The sequence below is a fragment of the Oryx dammah genome, unplaced genomic scaffold (assembly GCF_014754425.2).
Source record: "Oryx dammah isolate SB20612 unplaced genomic scaffold, SCBI_Odam_1.1 HiC_scaffold_23, whole genome shotgun sequence".
In the NCBI taxonomy this organism is placed as follows: Eukaryota; Metazoa; Chordata; class Mammalia; order Artiodactyla; family Bovidae; genus Oryx; species Oryx dammah.
Genome location: NW_024070207.1, coordinates 63238485 through 63260348, shown reverse-complemented (window position 1 = coordinate 63260348; position 21864 = coordinate 63238485). Strand labels below are relative to the sequence as shown.

The window sequence follows — 21864 nt, the reverse complement described above, 5'->3', positions numbered from 1 at the left end:
TAAAGGCTGTGAAAAAGACAAAGAAACACACTACATAATGATCAAAAGATCAGTCCAAGAAGAAAATATAACAATTATAAATATATATGCACCCAACATAAGAGCACCACATTATGTAAGGCAAATGTTAACAAGTATGGAAGGGGAAATTAATAATAAAACAATAATAATGGGAGACTTTAATATGCTACTCACACCTATGGATAGATCAACTAAACAGAAAATTAACAAGGAAAAACAAACTTTAAATGATACAATAGGCCAGTTAGATCTAATTGATATCTATAGACATTTCACCCCAAAACAATGAATTTCACCTTTTTCTCAAGTGCACATGGAACCTTCTCCAGGATAAATCACATCCTGGGCCATAAAACTAACCTTCGTAAATTAAAAAAAAAAAAAAAATTGAAATCATCCCAAGCATATTTTCTGACCAAAATGTGGTAAGATTAGGTATCAGTTACAGGAGAAAAACTATTAAAAATTCTAACATATGGAGGCTGAACAACACGCTGCTGAATAACCAACAAATCACAGAAGAAATTAAAAAGAAATCAAAATATGCATAGAAACAAAAGAAAATGAAAACACAACAACACAAAACCTATGAGACACTGTAAAAGCAGTGCTAAGGGGAAGGTTCATAGCAATACAGGCTTACCTCAAAAAAAAAAAAAAAAAGTCAAATAAATAACCTAACTCTACACTTAAAGCAATTAGAAAAGGAAGAAGTGAAGAATGCCAGGGTTAGTAGAAGGAAAGAAATCTTAAAAATTAGGGTAGAAATAAATGCAAAAGAAACAAAAGAGACCATAGCAAAAATAAACAAAACCAAACACTGGTTCTTTGAGAAGATAAATAAAATTGACAAACCATTAGCCAAATTCATCAAGAAACAAAGGGAGAAAAATCAAATCAATAAAATTAGAAATGAAAATGGAGAGATCACAACAGACAAGGCATAAATACAAAGGATCATAAGAGACTACTATCAGCAACTATATGCCAATAAAATGGACAACTTAGAAGAAATGGACAAATTCTTAGAAAAGTACAACTTTTCAAAACTGAATCAAGAAGAAATAAAAAGTCCTTACAGACTCATGACAAGCAAGGAAATTGAAACCATAATCAGAAGTTCTCCAACAAACAAAAGCCCAGGAGCAGACGGCTGCAGAGCTGAATTCTACCAAAAATTTAGAGAAGAATTAACACATATCCTACTCAAAATCTTCCAGAAAATTGCAGAGGGAGGTAAACTTCCAAACTCATTCTATGAAGACACCATCACCCTAATACCAAAACCAAAGATGTAACAAAAAAGAAAACTACAGGCCAATATCACTGATGAACATAGATGCAAAAATCCTAAACATAATTCTAGCAAACAGAATCCAACAACATATTAAAAAGCTCATACATCAAGACCAATTGGGCTTAATCCTAGGGATGCAAGGATTCTTCAACATCTGCAAATCAGTCAATGTAATACACCACATTAAAAATCTGAAAGATAAAAGCAATATGATTATCTCAATAGATTCAGAGAAAGCCTTTGACAAAGTTCAATATCCATTTATGATAAAAAAAAAAATCTCCAGAAAGCAGAAATAGAAAGAACATACCTCAACATAATAAAAGCTATATATGACAAACCCACAGCAAATATTATCTTCAATGATGATACATTAAAAGCATTTCACCTAAAGTAGGAAGAAGACAAGGGTGCCCACTCTCACTACTAATATTCAACATAATTTTGGAAGTTTGGCCACAGCAATCAGAGCAGAAAAAGAAATAAAAGGGATTCAGATTGGAAAAGAAGAAGTAAAACTCTCACTGTTTGCAGATGACATGATCCTCTACATAGAACATCCTAAAGACTCCACCAGAAAATTACTAGAGCTAATCAATGAATATAGTAAAGTTGGAGGATATAAAATTAACACACAGAAATCCTATACAGTAACAGTGAGTAAACAGAACAAGAAATTAAGGAAACATTTCCATTCAACATTGCAAAGAAAATAATTAAATACATATTCAAAAGCAGAAACATTACTTTGCCAACAAAGGTCCGTCTAGTCAAGTCTATGGTTTTTCCACTGGTCATGTATGGATGTGAGAGATGGACTGTGAACAAAGCTGAGTGCCAAAGAATTGATGACTTTGAAGTGTGGTGTTGGAGAAGACTCTTGAGAGTCCCTTGGACTGCAAGGAGATCCAACCAGTCCATTCTGAAGGAGATCAACCCTGGGATTTCTTTGGAAGGAATGATGCTAAAGCTGAAACTCCAGTATTTTGGCCACCTGATGCAAAGAGTTGACTCATTGGAAAAGACTCTGATGCTGGGAGAGATTGGGGGTAGGAGGAGAAGGGGACGACAGAGGATGAGATGGCTGAATGGCATCACCAACTCGATGGATGTGAGTTTGAATGAACTCTGGGAGATGGTGATGGACAAGAAGGCCTGGAGTGCTGCAATTCATGGGGTCACAAAGACTCAGACAAGACTGAGTGAATGAACTGAACTGAGGAATATATCTACCTACAGAAACAAAAGTCCTCTATATAGGAAACTATAAAACACTGTCAAAAGGAATCGAAGAGGACAGAAATAGATGGAGAAATATACCATATTCATGGACTGGAAGAATCAATATAGTGAAAATGAGTATACTACCTAAAGCAATCTATGGATTCAGTGCAATTCCTATCAAGCTACCAATGGCATTTGTCATGGAAATAGAACAAATAATTCCACAATTTGTATGGAAATACAAATAAGCTCCAATAGCTAAAGTAATCTTGAGAATTTGGTAATGAGGAGTTCATGATGTGAGCCACAGCCAGCTCCTGGTCTTGTTTTTTGTTTTTTGTTTTGTTTTTTTTTTTTGACTGTATAGAGCTTCTCCTTCTTTGGCTGCAAAGAATATAATCAATCAGATTTCGGTGTTGACCATCTGGTGATGTCCATGTGTAGTCTTCTCTTGTGTTGTTGGAAGAGGGTGTTTGCTATGACCAGTGCATTTTCTTGGCAAAACTCTATTAATTTTGCCCTGCTTCATTCCACATTCCAAGGCCAAATTTGCCTGTTACTCCAGGTGTTTCTTGACTTCCTACTTTTGCATTCCAGTCCCCTATAATGAAAATGACATCTTTTGGGGGTGTTAGTTCTAAAAGGTCTTGTAGGTCTTCATAAAACCGTTCAACTTCAGCTTCTTCAGCATTACTGTTTGGGGCATAGACTTGGATAACTGTGATATTGAATGGTTTGCCGTGGAGATGACCAGAGATCATTCTGTCGTTTTTGAGATTGCATCCAAGTACTGCATTTCAGACTCTTTTGTTGACCATGATGGCTACTCCATTTTTTTTGAGGGATTCCTGCCCGCAGTAGTAGATATAATGGTCATCTGAGTTAAATTCACCCATTCCATTGTGTTTTAGTTCGCTGATTCCTAGATGTCAAAATTCAGTCTTCCCTTCTCTTGTTTGACCACTTCTAATTTGCCTTGATTCATGGACCTGACATTCCAGGTTCCTATGCAATATTGCTCATTACAGCATCGGACCTTGCTTCTATCACCAGTCACATGCATAGCTGGGAATTGTTCTTGCTTTGGCTCCATCCCTTCATTCTTTCTGGAGTTATTTCTCCACTGATCCCCAGTAGCATATTGGGCACCTACTGAGCTGGGGAGTTCCTCTTTCAGTATCCTATCATTTTGCCTTTTCACACTGTTCATGGGGTTCTCAAAGCAAGAATACTGAAGTGGCTTGCCATTCCCTTCTCCAGTGGACCACATTCTGTCAGAACTTTCCACCATGACCCGCCCACCCTGGTTTGCCCTGCAGGCATGGTTTAGTTTCACTGAGTTAGACAAGGCTGTGGTCCCAGTGTGATTAGATTGACTCGTTTTCTGTGAGTATGGTTTCAGTGTCTCTGCCCTCTGATGCCCTCTTGCAACACCTACCATCTTACTTGGGTTTCTCTTGCCTTGGGCGTGGGGTATCTCTTCATGGCTGCTCCAGCAAGGTGCAGCTGCTGCTCCTTACCTTGAACAAGGGGTATCTCCTCACTGCCACCCTTTCTTCAACGTGGGTGGCTCCTCTAGGCCCTCCTGTGCCCAAGCAGCCACAGCCACCGCCCCTGGCCTCAGGCATGGGGTTGCTCCTCTTGGCTGCCACCCCTGACCATGGACATGGGGTAGCTCTTCTCAGTCGTTCCCGTGCCATTGCAGCCTGGCACTCTAGGCTGCTGCCCTTGATCTTGGACGTGGGGTAACTCCTCTTGGCCGCTGCCCTGAACCTTGGACGTGGGGTAGCTCCTCTCGGCCCCACTTAATGTGCCAGCCGCAGACACCTGCGTGCCTAGATCTGATAGATAAAGTGCCTGATGAACTATGGGATGAGGTCCATGACATTGTACAGGAGACAGGGATCAAAACGATCCCCATGGAAAATAAATGATAAAAGGAAAATGGCTGTCTGGGGAGGCCTTACAAATAGCTGTCAAAAGAAGAGAAGTGAAAAGCAAAGGAGAAAAGGAAAGATATAAGCATCTGAATGCAGAGTTCCAAAGAATAGCAAGAAGAGATAAGAAAGCCTTCCTCACTGATCAATGCTAAGAAATAAAAGAAAAGAACAGAATGGGAAAGACTAGAGATCTCTTCAAGAAAATTAGAGATACCAAGGGAACATTTCATGCAAAGATGGGCTCAATAAGGGACAGTAATGGTATGGATGTAACGGAAGCAGAAGATATTAAGAACAGGTGGCAAGAATACACAGATGAACTGTATAAAAAAGACCTTCATGACCTGGATAATCATGATGGTGTGATCACTAATCTAGAGCCAGATATCCAGGAATGTGAAGTCAAGTGGGCCTTAGAAAGCATCACTAGGAACAAAGCTAGTGGAGGTGATGGAATTCCAGTTGAGCTGTTTCAAATCCTGAAAGATGATGCTGTGAAAGTGCTGCACTCAATATGCCAGCAAGTTTGGAAAACTCAGAAGTGGCCACAAGACTGGAAAAGGTCAGTTTTCATTCCAATTCCAAAGAAAGGCAATGCCAAAGAATGCTCAAACTACCGCACAATTGCACTCATCTCACATGCTAGTAAAGTAATGCTCAAAATTCTCCAAGCCAGGCTTCAGCAATATGTGAACTGTGAAATTCCAGATGTTCCAGTTGGTTTTAGAAAAGGCAGAGGAAGCAGAGATCAAATTGCCAACATCCACTGGATCATGGAAAAAGCAAGAGAATTCCAGAAAAAAACATCTATTTCTGCTTTATTGACTATGCTAAAGCCTTTGACTGTGTGGATCACAATAAACTGTGGAAAATTCTGAGAGAGATGGGAATTCCAGACCACCTAACCTGACTCTTGAGAAATCTGTATGCAGGTCAGGAAGCAACAGTCAGAACTGGACATGGAACAACAGACTGGTTCCAAAGAGGAAAAGGAGTACATCAAGGCTGTATATTGTCACCCTGCTTATTTAACTTATATGCAGAGTACATCATGAGAAATGCTGGACTGGAAGAAACACAAGCTGGAATCAAGATTGCCGGGAGAAATATCAATAACCTCAGATATGCAGATGACACCACCCTTATTGCAGAAAATGAGGAGGAACTAAAATGCCTCTTGATGAAAGTGAAAAAGGAATGTGAAAACTTTGGCTTAAAGCTCAACATTCAGAAAACGAAGATCATGGCCTCCGGTCTCATCACTCCATGGGAACTAGATGGGGAAATAGTAGAAACAGTGTCAGACTTTATTTTGGGGGGCTCCAAAATCACTGCAGATGGTGACTGCAGCCATGAAATTAAAAGGTGCTTACTCCTTGGAAGAAAAGTTATGACCAACCTAGATAGCATATTCAAAAGCAGAGACATTACTTTGCTGGCTAAGGTCCGTCTAGTCAAGGCTATGGTTTTTCCAGTGGTCATGAATGGATGTGAGAGTTGGACTGTGAAGAAGGCTGAGCGCCAAAGAATTGATGCTTTTGAACTGTGGTGTTGGAGAAGACTCTTGAGAGTCCCTTGGACTGCAAGGAGATCCAACCAGTCCATTCTGAAGGAGATCAGCCCTGGGATTTCTTTGAAAGAAATGATGCTAAAGCTGAAACTCCAGTACTTTGTCCACCTCATGTGAAGAGTTGACTCATTGGAAAAGACTTTGATGCTGGGAGGGATTGGGGGCAGGAGGAGAAGGTGACGGCCGAGGATGAGATGGCTGGATGGCATCACTGACTCAATGAACGTGAATCTGAGCGAACTCTGGGAGTGATGATGGACAGGGAGGCCTGGAGTGCTCTGATTCATGGGGTCGCAAAAGAGTCAGATTGAATTTATATATATATTAAAAAAATAAAAACTAAGATCATAGCATCCAGGCCCATCACTTTGTGGCAAGTAGAAGGGAAAAATTGGAAGCAGTGTCATGTTTTATTTTCTTGAGTTCCAAAATCACTGTAGATGTTGACTGCAGCAACAAAATTAAAGATGCTTGATCCTTGGAAAGGAAGCTATCACAAACCTAGACAGCATGTTAGTAAGCAGAGACATTGTTTTGCTGTCAAAGATCTACATAGGCAAAGCTATGTTGTTGTTGTTGTTGTTGTTGTTGTTTTTTCAAGTAGTCATATATGGGTGTGAGACCTGGAACATAAAGAAGACTTAAAGCTGAATGATTGATGCTTTCAAACTGTGGTGTTTGTGAAGACTCTCAGGAGTCCCTTAGACAGTAAGGAGATCATACCACTCAATCCTAAAGGAAATCTACCCTGAATATTCACTGGAAGGAATGATTCTGAATCTCCAATATTTTGGCCACCGGATGAGAACAGCAAACTCATTGGAAAGGACCCTGATTCTGGGAAACATTGAAGAACATAGGAGAAGGAGGTGGCAAAGGATTAGCTGGTTAGATAGGATCACTGACTCAATGAACATGAATTTGAGCAAATTCTGGGAAGGACAGGGGAGCCTGGAGCACTACAATCCATGGGATTGAAAAGAATCAGACAAAACATCATGGCTGAAGAACAACAAAAATAACAATTATATTTATTATTTAAATCAAGGAAAAGAGAAAAATTTAATGGCATAAAAAGCAATGAAATAGATAATGCTTTTAAAGTATTTTGCTGAAATATTGCAAAAAGATTATTTGTTTCTTCTGTTTGCATTTACTAAAGTGCATTCAAAGGAAAAAAGTTATGTACCAGAAATATGTATTACAAAAAGTAAATTTGCTATATGAGGAAATGGATGGCAATTTTTTATATGAAAAAAGTTAATATAACACTTCACTTAGAACAATACAATCAACGCTTCCAATAAAGAAAAAGAAATCATCTCTAAAGTCATATATAACCTCTCAAAACTGTGATACAGGATGCACTATAGAAATTAGTCAAATGCAGTTACAGCCTTTGGGATCTGCCAACTTACAACTCAGATGACAGAAAAATAAAATTGCTGAAGATTTAACATACATAAGATAATTTTTAAAGTCAATACGTAAATTGATATCTATCCACCCAAGCTGTTTTGTTGTTGTTGTTGTTGTTGACAAGTCACTAAGTCCTGTCTGACTATTTGCAACACCATGAACTGCAGCATGACAGGTTTCCCTGTTCTTCACTACCTCTCAGAGTTTGCTGAAACTCATGACAATTGAGTCGGTGATGCCATCCAATCATCTCACCCTCTGTTTTCCTTTCTCCTATTGTCCTCAATATTTACCAGCCTCAAGATCTTTTCCAACGAGTCAGCTTTTTGCATCTGGTGGCCAAAGTTTTGGAGCTTCAGCTTCAGCATCAGTCCTTCCAGTTCAGGGCTGATTTCCTTTAGGATTGACTGGTTTCATCTCCTTGCTGTCCAAGGGACTCTAAAGAATCTTCTCCAACACCACAGTTCGAACACATCAATTCTTTGGCTCTCAGTCTTTCATATGGTCCAACTCTCACATCCATACATGACTACTAGAAAAACCATGGCTTTAACTATGTGGGCCTTTGTTAGCAAAGAGATGTCTTTGTTCTTTAATATGCTGTCTAGCTTTGTCATAGTTTTTCTTCTAAGGAATAAGTGTTTTTTAATTGCATGGCTGCAGTCATCACCTACAGTGATTTTTTAAACCAAAGAAAATAAAATCTGGCATATTTCCACTGTCCCCCCTTCTATTTGCCATGAAATGATAAGACTGGATGCCATGATCTTAGTTTTTTTAACATTGAGTTTTAAGTCAGTTTTTCATTCTCCTCTTTCATTCTCACCAAGAGGCTATTTAGTTCCTCTTCACTTTCTGCCTTTAGGGTGGTATCATCTGCATATCTGAAGTTGTTGATATTACTCCTGGCAATCTTGATTCCAGCTTGTGAGTCATCCAGCACTGCATTTCTCATGATTCATATAAGTTAAATAAGCAGGGAGACAATATACAGCCTTGTCGTACATCTTTTCCAATTTGGAACCAATTAATTGTTCCATTTTTTGTTCTAACAGTTGCTTCTTGGCCTGCATACTGTTCTCTCAGAAGACATGCAAGGTGATCTGGTATTCCCATCTTTTGAAGAATTTTTCACAGTTTGTTGTGATCCACACAGCAAAAGCTTTAGCCTGGTCAATGAAGCACAAGTAGATATTTCTCTGGAATTCCTTTGCTTTTTTATGATCCAAAAGATGTTGACAATTTTATCTCTAGTTGGTTTGCCTTTTTAAAATCCAGGTTGAACATTTGAAAGTTCTCAGTTCATGTCTTGTTGAAGCCTAGTTTGAAGGATTTTGAGCATTACCTTGTTACCTTGGGAAATGAGGACAATTGTACAATAGTTTGTTCATTATTTGGCTTTGCCTTTCTTTGGGATTAAAATGAAAACTGATCTTTTCCAGTTCTGTGGCCACTGCTGAGTTTACCAAATTGGCTGAAATACTGAATGTAGTACTGAGAGAGTCAATTCCTAGGCAGGTTGAAAAGCCTGGGGGCCCCCAAGGAGAGAAAGGACTGGGGTTTTTGAGGAGAAGCAAATGACAAATTTTTTTTTCCCTCTACATTCCTTAGTCTTAGTCACATAAAATGTGTTTGTTTGTTTGTTCTTTAAGCCTGGAACTGATGATTACACAACAAACAACTCAGTTTAAACTCTGTACTAGGAATTATATAACAACAATGTATCCTGCTCTGAGGACAGTTTCTCCTTCATGAAAAAATTCTGATTAATCCTGATATCTTAAAATGTATATTATGGGAGTGAGTCTGGTAGGATCTTTCTATTGTTAAGTTCTAATCCTGTTACCTTAAAATGTAAATTTTGGGAGTGTGTCTGGTAAATTTTTTACAACCATGAGACAGTCTTTTGATTTATTGTAATTATAATAATAAATATAAAATAAATAATAAATTTATAAAATTTATAAAAATAAATAATAAATTAGTTATTTATTGTAATAACTAATTTAAAAAGTATTTAATTCCGTTACTAAACACAAGCAAGGGGGCACTCTCTGCGCCCCTTCTGATGACTATGTCAGAAGCTTTCTCTGTCCTTTTTCACTATAATAAAACTTCTGCCACACAAGAGCCCTGAGTGGTCAAGTCTGGTCTCTGGTCCCAAAGGTAAATCTTCTTCAGAGATCACAAATCCAACATCATTCACTGTAAGGTATCAGTATTTTTACAGCATCATCTTTTAATATTTTAAAGAACTCAGCTGGACTTCCATCACCTCCACTAGCTCTGTTTGTAGTAATGCTTCCTAAGGTTCACTTGACTTCACACTCCAGGATGTTTGGCTCTAGGTGAGTGACTATGTCATCATGGTTATCTGGATTATCAAGACCTATTTTTTTCTGTATAGTTCTTTTGTATATTCTTGCTACTTCTTAATTTCTTCTGCTTCTGTTAAATCATTGCCATGTTTGTCCTTTATTGTGTCCATCTTTACATGAAATGTTCCTTTGGTGTCTCCAAATTTCTCAAAAAGAACTTTAGTCTTTTCCATTCTGTTGTTTTCCTCTATTTATTTGCATTGTTCACTTAAAAATGCTTTCTTATCTTTCCTTGCTATTCTCTGGAACTCTGCATTCAGTTGGGTACATCTTTCTCTTTCTCCTTTGTGTTTAACTTCTCTTCTTTTCTCAGCCACTTGTAAGGCCTCCTTAGACAACCACTTTGCCTTCTTGCATTTCTTTCTCTTGGGAATGGTTTTGGTATTAGAAATCTTTGTCCATAGTTCTTCAGGAATTGTCTATCAATCAGATCTAATCCCTTGAATTTATTCATCACTTTCACTGTGTATTCATTGCGGATTTGATTTAGGACATACATGAATTGCCTAATTGTTTTCCCTACTTTCTTCAACATGAGGCTGAAGTTGCAATAAGAGGCTCATGATATGAGCCATTGTCAGCATCAGGTCTTGTTTTTGCTGACTGTATAGAGCTTCTCCATCTTCAGCTGTACAGAATATGATCAATCTGATTTTGAAACTGACCATCTGGTGATGTCCATATGTGGAGTTGTCTTTTGTGTTGTTGGAAGAAGGTATTTGCTATGAACAGTGTGTTCTCTTGGCATAACTGTTAGACTTTGCCCTGATTCATTTTGTTCTCTAAGGCCAAATTTTCCTGTTACTCCAGGTGTCTCCTGACTTCCTAATTTAGCATTCCAGTTTCCCATGATGAAAACGACATCATTTTTGGTGTTGGTTCTAGAAGATCTTGTAAATCTTCATGGAACCATTCAACGTCATCTTCTTTGGCATTTGTGGTATGGGTATAGACTTGGATTACTGTGATGTTGAATGGTTTGCCTTGGAAATGAACTGAGACCATTCTGTTATTTTTGAGATGGCACCCATTTACTGCATTTCAGACTCTTTTTTTGACTATGAGGGCTACTCTGTTTCTTTTAAAAAATCTTGCTCATAGTAGCTGATATTATAGTCATCTTAATTAAATTCACTCATTCTTGTTCATTTTAGTTCACTGATTCCTAAGATGTCAATGTTCAATCTTACATCTTCTGCTCAACCACAACCAGTTTACCTTGATCCATGGACTTAACATTCCAGCAAGAGTCGCTCAGTTTTGTCTGACGTTCCAGGCCAGAATATTGAAATGGGTAGCCATTCCCTTCTTCAGGGGATCTTCCCAACCCAGTGATAGAATACAGGTCTCCCACATTGCAGTCAGATTCTTTAGCAGCTGAGCCACCAGGGAAGCCCAACATTCCAGGGTCCTATGTAATTTTGTTTCTTACAACATTTGACTTTACTTTTACCATGAGACCCATCCACAACTGAGTCTTTTTTTTTTTTTTCCTTCTTTGGCCCAGTCACTCCATTCTTTATAGAGCTATTTCTCTGCTCTTTCCACGTAGCACATTGGACAGCCACCAATCTGGGGGGAGGGGACGGTTGTCCCTTTGTCATATGTTTTTGATGAAATAGTCGTTTTTCTAAATTTAATGAAATTCACAGCATATATGTACAAATTCACATGCATAAGTACAGACAAGCATAGTTAAATCCATTATTGCTGATTAAATGGGATTATGATTTGGATTCACTAGAAATATGCTCTATTTCTGCTTCATTTTTTCTGGTGCGTTAACATTAGCCACAGGGACTTTTTTTGATTACTAAATGCAAAACTTTTTAACTCTTTGAGCTACCCTAAAAGATTAAGGTCATATGAAAAGTTCCTAAAAGAATGCTTCTGAGAATCCAGTGGAAGTCCCCTATAAAGTTTGTGTCTGACTTAGGCATAATTATCAACAAAAGTACTATGTAAATTTGATATTTCAATTAAAATATATTCATGAAATTATAGTTTTATTACTTCTTAATATTTGTTAGTGAGAGGAAGAAAACTGATATGTGTGCTAATATTAATAATAACAAATACTTTTATTGAGCATGTATCTAATGGCAGGTATTGTGATAATATTTCCAAAATAAAATGTTTAGTTGTTAATCATTCACTATTTACAAACCAAGAAATAGTGGATTAGTGATGCTATATATTTGCTTGCTCAAAATAATAAAGCTGAAATGAAGATAAGTGTAAAATCTACGACTGTTAGACTTTCATGTAATACAGTCTACTAGAATTACCTGTGATTATGAAAATATTATCTATCCATGTCTCATATGGTAACCTCTTGTCATCTCTGGTTGAAATGTATTGAAACATGGCTCATGCAACTAATAAATAATATTTTATTCAATTTTAATTTAAAATTAATTTGCCAAATACGACTAGTAGCTTCTGAATTATGCAGTTTAGATACTAAAACTATATCCTTAACCACTAAGCCTTACTCTCTTTTAATAATTTTGTATGGGAAAAGCATTGAGCTAAACAGTCTATGCTTTAGACTTTTAAATTGGTCACAATATAAACAAAAATATTTAAGGTTATCTATATTAGTTATTCACTTGTGTCTGTCTTTTGTAACCTATGGACTGTAGCCTGCAAAGCTCTTCTGTCTATGGAATTGTGAAGTAAATTTCCCCCAGTTAAAATAAAGAATACTGGCGTGGTTAGTCATTCCCTTCTCCAGGGAATCTTCCTGATCCAGGGATTAAACCTAGGTCTCCTACATAGCAGGTTGATGTTTTACCATCTGAGCCAACAGGGAAACCCAAGGTTAATGGTAATTTCAATTTGTTTTGGAGAAAACCACACTTCTTAGATGAGCTTTGTTGGGAGATGTGGAAGAGTTAAACAGTCATTTCTCTTATCTGAGTTTTAATTAAAGCAATAGAAAACTGAGCTGTGTGATATTCAGCAAAGCTAGCCACAGACATCATCTGGAAGTGCATGATAAATTTGAGCAGGCTAGTACAATGGAGAAGGCAATGGCAACCCACTCCAGTATTCTTGCCTGGAAAATCCCATGGACAGAGGAGCCTGGTAGGCTGCAGTCCATGGGGTCACGAAGAGTCAGACACGACCGAGCGACTTCACTTTCACTTTCATGCATTGGAGAAGGAAATGGCAACCCACTCCAGTGTTCCTGCCTGGAGAATCCCAGGGACAGGGGAGCCTGATGGGCTGCCATCTATGGGGTCGCAGAGTCAGACATGACTGAAGTGACTTAGCAGCAGCAGCAGCAGCACAATGGAGGCAAGGAACAGAGAGATAATAAAAATGTAATCAAAGGTAAATCAATGTTTTCCCAAGGTTTATGCACGCCATAATGAAATAATTAAAATTGAGAGCATGGGGAGGTTGGGTTTTAAAGGCCAGTGTAGAGGAAAGAAGTGCAAAATGTAATCAAACATGTTGAAAGATCGCCCATTGGTTATAACACATCAAACTGAGAGACCAATGCCAATGATAGCTTAATGAAGTTTAAGTGGAGAATAAAAGTGATTTTAAACACAAAGGTAAAAAATGAAAAGGTATTTCACAGGAGGCTGGGATTAAATAAAAGAAAGGTTTTCAGATGCTGAATATCCAAGTCAATTAGTAGAGGAAGAAGACTGATTTCAAGGGACTAGGGAAAAAATTAATTGGTTTATTTTTCAATATTAAAAGAAGAAGAAAAGAATATAAAGAAGGAAAGAATAATCCATTATCTTGCCATACTAAAATAGAAGAAACACATTTTGTGTAATACTGTGCCAACAAGGTAAATAAGCAAAGTAGAAAATATACCAAACTTGTGACTCTTGGAAATGAGAGGAGATTTTTTACTGTGCTTAGAGAAAAAATATACACTTCTGCCAATTTCTTTGTAGCCCTTTTTAACAGAGTCATCCTTCCTGTACACAAAATAGGGGCCAATTGCTAGGTTTATACAGAAAAACAAAATTTAGAGCCCAAGACTTCATAATTTTTTCATATTTATTTTAACAGAGCTTGAGTAAGTAGAGTTACATTATTTGTCCCCAGGGTACCACTGTGAGCTCCTCCGATTTGGTAGTTTGTCTATAGATTACCCAAGTGGGATAGCTGGGAACTTCAGTAATCTAGTACCTAGATCCATGATACCTGAAGATTGATGTTTCACCAAGACACATTACCCATCACTGGGAGTATTTATTTTACTTCCAGTGTGGGGAAAGCTCTTCAGTCTTGGAAGAAGTTGTTACATAAATTCAAACAATCATTTTCAGGTAGTAATTAACAGATTTTTAGGTGTGAGATCAGTTATAGTTCACTAACTGAACTATAACTAACTGAATATTAAATTGTGACTCTGTCTATATGTAACAAGTGGTGTGGGTTTCAGAAACATTTTTTACTTATAGACTAAACAGAGATAAAGCTGCATAACATCTAGAGGCAACTCCCGCTTGGCTTAGGAATAGTGCAGCTCACAGACCTCACACATGAAGCTTAGAATTGTACCCTACTTCACTCTCTGTATTTAACCCACATTTAGTACAACCCCCTGCTGTCTAACCTTTTCTCTACTGCTCAGATTTCATTAGGGGTTTGCTTTATTGTCAGAAAGTCCTACTCAATGATCTTTCTGCATCACTCCCCTACTTAAATTCACTAGTTTTCTTTAGCCATCTTGTCTGCTTTCACCCTGTTTGCCTTCTGCATTTGGTTTCACCTGCTCAATCAGGAATCTACTGAAAGCCTTTTCTGTACCATATACCATTTTAGGCACCAGGCATACAATGTGGAAAAGAGTATATGAGAATTTTATGTTCCAATAAAGAGAGAAGAACCATAAGCAAGCAAATAAATTAATGTTCTGGGTACTGTATGTACTATCAAGCAAATAAGGAAGATGCTATGATGTAGAGCCATGGAGAATAGTTAGTAGGGTTGACAAGGAACTGTTCTTTAAAAGGATGACATTTTGCTTGTGACTTCAAACACAAGAAGCCATGCAAAATAATGTGAATTTCCTCTCTAAACTATACATATTTATTGCACTTCATCATTCTGAATAAATTCATATCTAGGATACGCTTATTTTGTTATTGAATGATCTGGCTTACAGCTTGGGCTTGAAGTGTCCTCAAATGCTCAAATATAAAAATCTTACTATAAACCTTAAACCACATCCAAGTCATTCCCATGTTGCCAGTAACTTTTATGCATTTTAATATTGATATACCTTAAGTGAATTTCTCTCCATTCCCACCTGTGACTAATTGATTGTGGAAATCTTGACGGGTCCTTAATCCTTTTTTAATCTTAATTTCATAATGTTTAAAATAAGGTCAGATTGCATGTTTTGTTAGGAGTTATTCACTGTAAAACTCTACAATAGAATATTCCTTCATGAACTGAAGATAACTTCTGGGAAGGAGCACTGGGGAAGCAGGTTTAAAAGCACAATAAAAAGAGAAATGAAGAATCATGATTAAAGCTATGGAAGTACATCCATCTTGTTCCACAGAATATCTACAAATATATCAAGTTTAGGACATCAAAGCATATCCATCTCTTCTAATTTTGCCTGTTTATCAAATAAATGATGATATAATATTTTGGCTTAAGCTAGTGTATGTCTTCTTATTGTAGTTAGATATACATACAATTTTAACTATCTGTAACTCTACAACTTGATGGCATTACATACATTCACAATAATGTGTAACCATCACCACTAGCTATATCTAAAACTTTTTCATCTTTGCTCACCACAAAAATTCTGTAACTACTAAATAATAACTCTCCATTGTTCCTTCTCCCAGCCTTGGTAACCTGCATTTTAATTTTTATATCTATGGATTTGCCTGTTCTGTGTACCTATTAAGCATAATCATATACTATTTGCCTTAAAGCAGAATATTCTAATGGTCCATTCATGTTGTAGCATATGTCAAATTTTTTATTCATTTATATATATATACATATAATTTCAAATTTCATTGAATCTAGGTAGTTTATTGTTGTTCAATAGCTAAGTTGTGTCCAACTCTGGAACCCTATGGACTGCAGCATGCCAGACTCCCCGCCTTCACTATCTCCCAGAGTTTGTTCAAATTCATCTCCACTGAGTCAGTGATGCTATCTAACCATCTCATCTTCTGTCATCCCCTTCTTCTTTTGTCTTCAATCTTTCCCAGCATCAGGGTCTTTTCCAATAAATCAGCTCTTTCCATCAGGCGGGAAAAATATTAGAGCTTCAGCCTCAGTCTTTCCAATGAATATTCAGGTTTGATTTCCTGTATTATTGACTGGTTTGATCTCCTAGCATTCAAAAGGCTATCAGGAGTCTTCTCCAGCACCACATTTCAAAAGGATCAATTCTTCAGTGCTCAGCCTTCTTTATGGTCCAACTCTCATATCCATACATGACTACTGGAAAAAACGTAGCTTTGACTGTATGGACTTTCGTTGGCAAAGTGATGTCTTTTTAATACATTGTCTAGGTTTGTGATAGCCTTCCTTCAAAGGAGACAGCACATTTTAATTTCATGGCTGCAGTCACCATCTGCAGTGATTTTGGAGCCCAAGAAAATAAATTCTGGCATGCCTGCACTTTTCCCTCTTCTATTGGCCATGAAGTAATGGGACTGGATGCCATGCTTTTAGTTTTTTGAATGTTGAGTTTTAAGCCAGATTTTTCACTCTCCGTTTTCTCCCTCAACAAGAGGCTCTTTATTTCTTGATCACTTTCTGCATTTTGTTAATCCATCTACCCTTCAATGTACATTTAGGTTGCTTCCACATTTTGATTATTGTGAGTAATATTATGAATACTAGTGTACAAATATCTGTACACTAGAACAGATAAGTACTAGTTTAAGTCTCTGTTTTTCAATCATCTTTGTATGTAAATATGGGAGTGAAATTGCTAGGCCCTACAGTAGTTTTACCTTATACTACTGAAAACTCTCAAACTGTTTTCCACAGTTGCTATACCATTTTAGATGTACACCAGCAAAGCATAAGTGATCCAGTTATTGCATACCCGTGGAAACACTATGTTCCATTTTATTAATTGCACCTATCATAGTAGATCGGAGAAGGCAATGGCACTCCATTCCAGTACTCTTGCATGGAAAATCCCATGGACAGAGGAGCCTGGTGGGCTGCAGTCCATGGGGTTGCTAGGAGTTGGACACGACTGAGCGACTTCACTTTCACTTTTCACTTTCATGCATTGGAGAAGGCAATGGCAACCCACTCCAGTGTTCTTGCCTGGAGAATCCCATGGGCGGGGGAGGCTGGTGGGCTGCTGTCTATGGGGTCGCAGAGTCGGACACAACTGAAGCGACTTAGCAGCAGCAGGGTATATGCCAAGAAGTATAATTGTTGGGTCATATGGTACAGTTTTTCCTAATTTTTAAGAAATCTTCATACTGTTCTCCATAGTGGCTGTATTAATTTACATTCCCACAAAAAGTACAAGAAGATTCCCTTTTCTCCAAACCCTCTCCAGCATTTATTCCTTGTAGATTTTTTGATGATGGCCATTCTAACTGGTGTCAAGTGATACCTAATTGTAGTTTTGATTTGCATTTCTCTAATAATGAGCAACACTGAGCATCTTTTCGTGTATGTATTAGCCATCTCTATGTCTTCTTTGGAGAAATGTCTGTTTAGGTTAACTAACCACTTTTTGATTTTTTTTTTGGGGGGGGGGGCTGGTATTGAGCTCCATGAGCTGCTTGTATGTTTTAAAGATGAATCCTTTGTCAGTTGTTTCATTTGCTATTACTTTCTCCCCTTCTAAGGGTTGTCTTTTCACCTTGATTGTAGTTTCCTATAGACCCTTCATAGAAGATATTGCTGTGATTTATGTCAGAGACATTTCCGCCTATGGTTTCCTCTAACAATTTCATAGTTTCTATTCCTACACTTAAGTCTTTAATTCATTTTGAGCTTATTTTCATGTATGATGTTGGAAAGTGTTCTAGTTTCATTTTTTTACATGTAGCTGTACGATTTTCCCAGCACCACTTATTGAAAAGACTATCTTTTCTCCATTATATATACTTGTCTCTTTTGTCAAAATAAATGCTTATAGTTGCATGCATTTATCTCTAGGCTTTCTATCTTGTTCCATTAATCTATATTTCAGTTTTTGTGCCAGTACCATGATGTCTTGGTGACTAGAGATTTGAGGTATAGCCTGAAATCAGTAAGCTTGATTCCTCCAGCTCGATTCTTCTTTCTATAGATTATTTTGGCTCTCTCGGGTCATATGTGATCCCAAATTATGAAAATTTTTCTTCTAGTTCTGTAGCAATTGCCATTGGTTTTTTGATAAGGATTGCATTGAATCTGTTTATTGCTTTGGGTAGTATATTCATTATTTTAAAGTCTGTTTTACCTGATATTCTCTTTCTTTTGATTTCCATTTGCATAGAATATATTTGATCAGCCTCTTACTTTCAGTCTATATGTTTCTCTAGGTCTGAGGTGGGTCTCTTGTAGACAGCATGTATATGGCTCTTGTTTCTGTATCCATTCCTCCAATCTGTGTCTTTTGGTTGGTGCATTTAGTCTATTTACATTTAAGGTAACTTTTGCTTATCTATAAAACTTTTAATTTCTCCATCAAGTCTGAATGTAATCCTTGCTGAATACTGTATCATGGTTGGAGATTTTTACTTTCATCCCTTCTAACCTGAAGAGTTTCTAATGAATGATTAGCTGTTAGTCTTAAGAGGATTTCCTTGTATGTTATTTGCTGCTTTTAATATTTGCTCTTTATGTTTAATTGTTATTAGTTTGGTTAATGTTTCTTGGCATATTTCTCTAAGTTTATCCTCTATGGAACACTCTAAGCTTCCTGGATTTGGGTAGCTATTTTCTTTCCTATGTTAAGGAAACTTTTGACTATAATCTTCTCAGACATTTTCTCATACCCTTTCTTTTCTTCTACTGGGAAATAATTTGAATGTTGGTACAATTTGAATATTGGTACACTTAATGTTGCACCAGAGGTCTCTTAGATTGTCCTAATTTTTATTTTATTTTTCCTCATTCTGCTCTGCTTCAGTTATTTCTGGCTTCCCTGATAGCTTAGTTGGCAAAGAATCTGCCTGCAATGTAGGAGATCAGGTTCGATTCCAGGGTTGGCAAGATCCCCTGGAGAAGGGATAGGCTACTCATTCACGTATTCTTGGGCTTCCTTGTGGCTCCCCTGGCAAAGAATCTGCCTGCAATGTGGGGGACCTGGGTTCAATCCCTGGGTTGTGGAGATCCCCTGGAGAAGGGAAAGGCTATCCACTCCAGTATTCTGGCCTGGATAATTCCATGGACTGTATACTTCCACTCACTCAGTTATTTCCACCTTTCTATTGTCCTTCTCAATTATCCACTCTTCTGCCTCAGTTATTCTGCTATTGGTTTCCATTAGTGTATTTTTAATCTCATTTATTGTGTTGTTCAGTACTGATTATTCTTTATTTTTTTCTAGGTTATTTTTAGTATAAATTTATTTATTTTAATTGGAAGTTAATTACTTTACAATATTGTATTGGTTTTGCCATATATCAACATGAATTCACCACAGGTGTACACGTGTTCCCCATCCTGAACCCCCTTCCCACCTCCTTCCCTGTACCATCCCTCTGGGTCATCCCAGTGCACCATCCCCAAGCATCCTGTATCATGCATCAAACCTGGACTGGCTATTCATTTCATATATGATATTATACATGTTTCAATGCAATTCTCCCAAATCATCCCACCCTCTCCCTCTCCCACAGAGTCCAAAAGACTGTTCTATACATCTGTGTCTCTTTTGCTGTCTCGGATACAGGGTTATCATCACCATCTTTCTAAATTCCATATATATGCATTAGTATGCTTTACTGGTGTTTTTCTTTCTGTCTTACTTCACTCTGTATAAGCAGCTCCAGTTTCATCCACCTCGTTAGAACTGATTCAAATGTATTCTTTTTAATGGCTGAGTGATACTCCGCTGTGTATACGTACCACAGCTTTCTTATCCATTCATCTGCTGATGGACATCTAGGTTGTTTCCATGTCCTGGCTATTGTAAAGAGTGCTTCGATGAACATTGGGGTATCTTTTTGACCCATGTCTCCAGTCTATTTATTTGTACCTCCATTTCATTTCTGAGATTTTGGATGATCTTTATAATCATTACTCTGAATTATTTTCCATGTAGACTGCTTATTTCCCCTTCATTTGTTTAGTCTTATTGCTTTTTACAGTGTTCCTTCAACTGCTGCATGTTTCTCTGTCTTCTCATTTTGTTTAATTTATTGTGTTTGGTGTCACCTTTCTGCAGGCTAGGATCATTGTGGAGTCTTCCCCCTGTGGGCAGGGTTTGACAAAATGTTTCCTTGTTGGGGTAACTTGTACCTCGTTTCTGGTAGATGGAGCTGGATCTTGTTTCTCTGAAGGAGAGTGCCATTAACAGTAGTGTGTTTTGGGGCTATCTGTGGGCTTGGTATGGCTTTGGGCAGCCTTTCTGCTAATGAGCATGTTTGTTTTCCTGTTTTGCTAAAGATATGGAGTGAGCTATCTAGCACTGGGGCTTCTTGTCCTTTGAATGGGGCTTGGCCTCTGTGTTGAGATGGAGGCCTTTAGTAGAGCTCTTATCAAATCATATTCCACGGGGTAAGGAGTTATCTGGTGGTCCAAAATCCTTGACTCAGGGCTTCCACCTCAGGGGTTCAGGCCTGACCCATTACCATAGCATTAAGATTTCATAGTCCACACAGAAAAGAAGGTAAATCCTTAAGACTGATGGTGAAAGCAACACTAGACAGACAAGAACACCTAAAGAAACTCACACACAAATAGAAAAGAAGGGAGAAAGAAAAGATGGACTTGTTCTAGACTCTTGAACCTTCTAGAATCTAAAGATTGGTGTGGGGCTAACATCACACAGGTGGGTCAGTGGTTTCAGCTGTGGGGAGAGCTGGGGAAGGGGGAGTTCTCAGCGAATAGTGAATCCATTGCTCCTGAGAACAGAAAGAGAACAGAAAAAAACAATAAACAGAACGTTAATACCCCTCCCCCCAAATAAGAACAGGTGTCAAAAAAGAGAAAGCAAAACAAAGCCTTAAGTTAAAATGAATACTACTAGACCATTCCTGTGGCAATAATCTCTTATCTCTCTGTCAGTCACAGGCTTTTCCTGGGACACCCTCAGCTATGTCGTACTAGCTCCCTAAGAGTAACTTCACAATAGTGAATCCTGCCCCTCTCCCTGGGGTCTGACCTCTGAAGCTTGAGCCAGAGCACCCAGCCCCAACTGTCTGCAATACAGGTATGTAAGCTGCTTCTTGGCTGTGAAGTGCTGTTCAGTGATGATCTCTTTAGTGAATTATCTCTGTTTTGTTATCTAAACACCTGTTTCTGCTTCTTCCCCTCTGAAATTCTGAAGCTCCCCCAATCTCTGCCTGTGAGAGGGTTCCTGAGAGCTTGGAAACTTTTCCTCCTTCACGAATCCCTCCCCAGCGCACAGGTTCCTGCTCTGAAATCCTTTGTCTCTTGTTTTATATTTATCTTTAGCCTTACCTCATTCTGAGGAGATTGGTTTGCCTTTCTCAACATTTGGTGCCTTCCATCAGCATCCAGAAGTTGTCCTGTGGGAATTATTCCACATGCAGAAGGCATTTGATGTATTTATGGGGGAGAAAATGGTCTCTCTGTCTTATTCTTCTGCCATCTTGGGATGTATCTCTTGAATTTTCTTGAAGAGATCTCTAGTCTTTCCCATTCTATTGTTTTCCTCTACTTCTTTGCATTTTTCATTGAAGAAGGCAGCTTATCTCTCCTTGCTATTCTCTGGAACTTAGAATTCACTTGAATATATCTTTTCCTTTATCCCTTGCCTTTTGCTTCTCTTCTTTCCTCAGTTATTTGTAATGCCTCTTCAGACAACCACTTTGCCTTTTTGCATTCTTTTTTCTTTGGGATAGTTTTGGTCACTGC

The 21864-nt window shown here is 37.9% G+C and overlaps 2 pseudogenes; both read right to left on the bottom strand.

The window, feature by feature from the left end:
* Positions 1-2800: 2800 nt before the first annotated feature.
* LOC120881613 lies at positions 2801-3680 on the bottom strand (annotated as a pseudogene).
* A 3368-nt stretch (positions 3681-7048) lies between these two features.
* Positions 7049-21546, bottom strand: LOC120881612 (annotated as a pseudogene).
* Between the last annotated feature and the right edge of the window lie 318 nt (positions 21547-21864).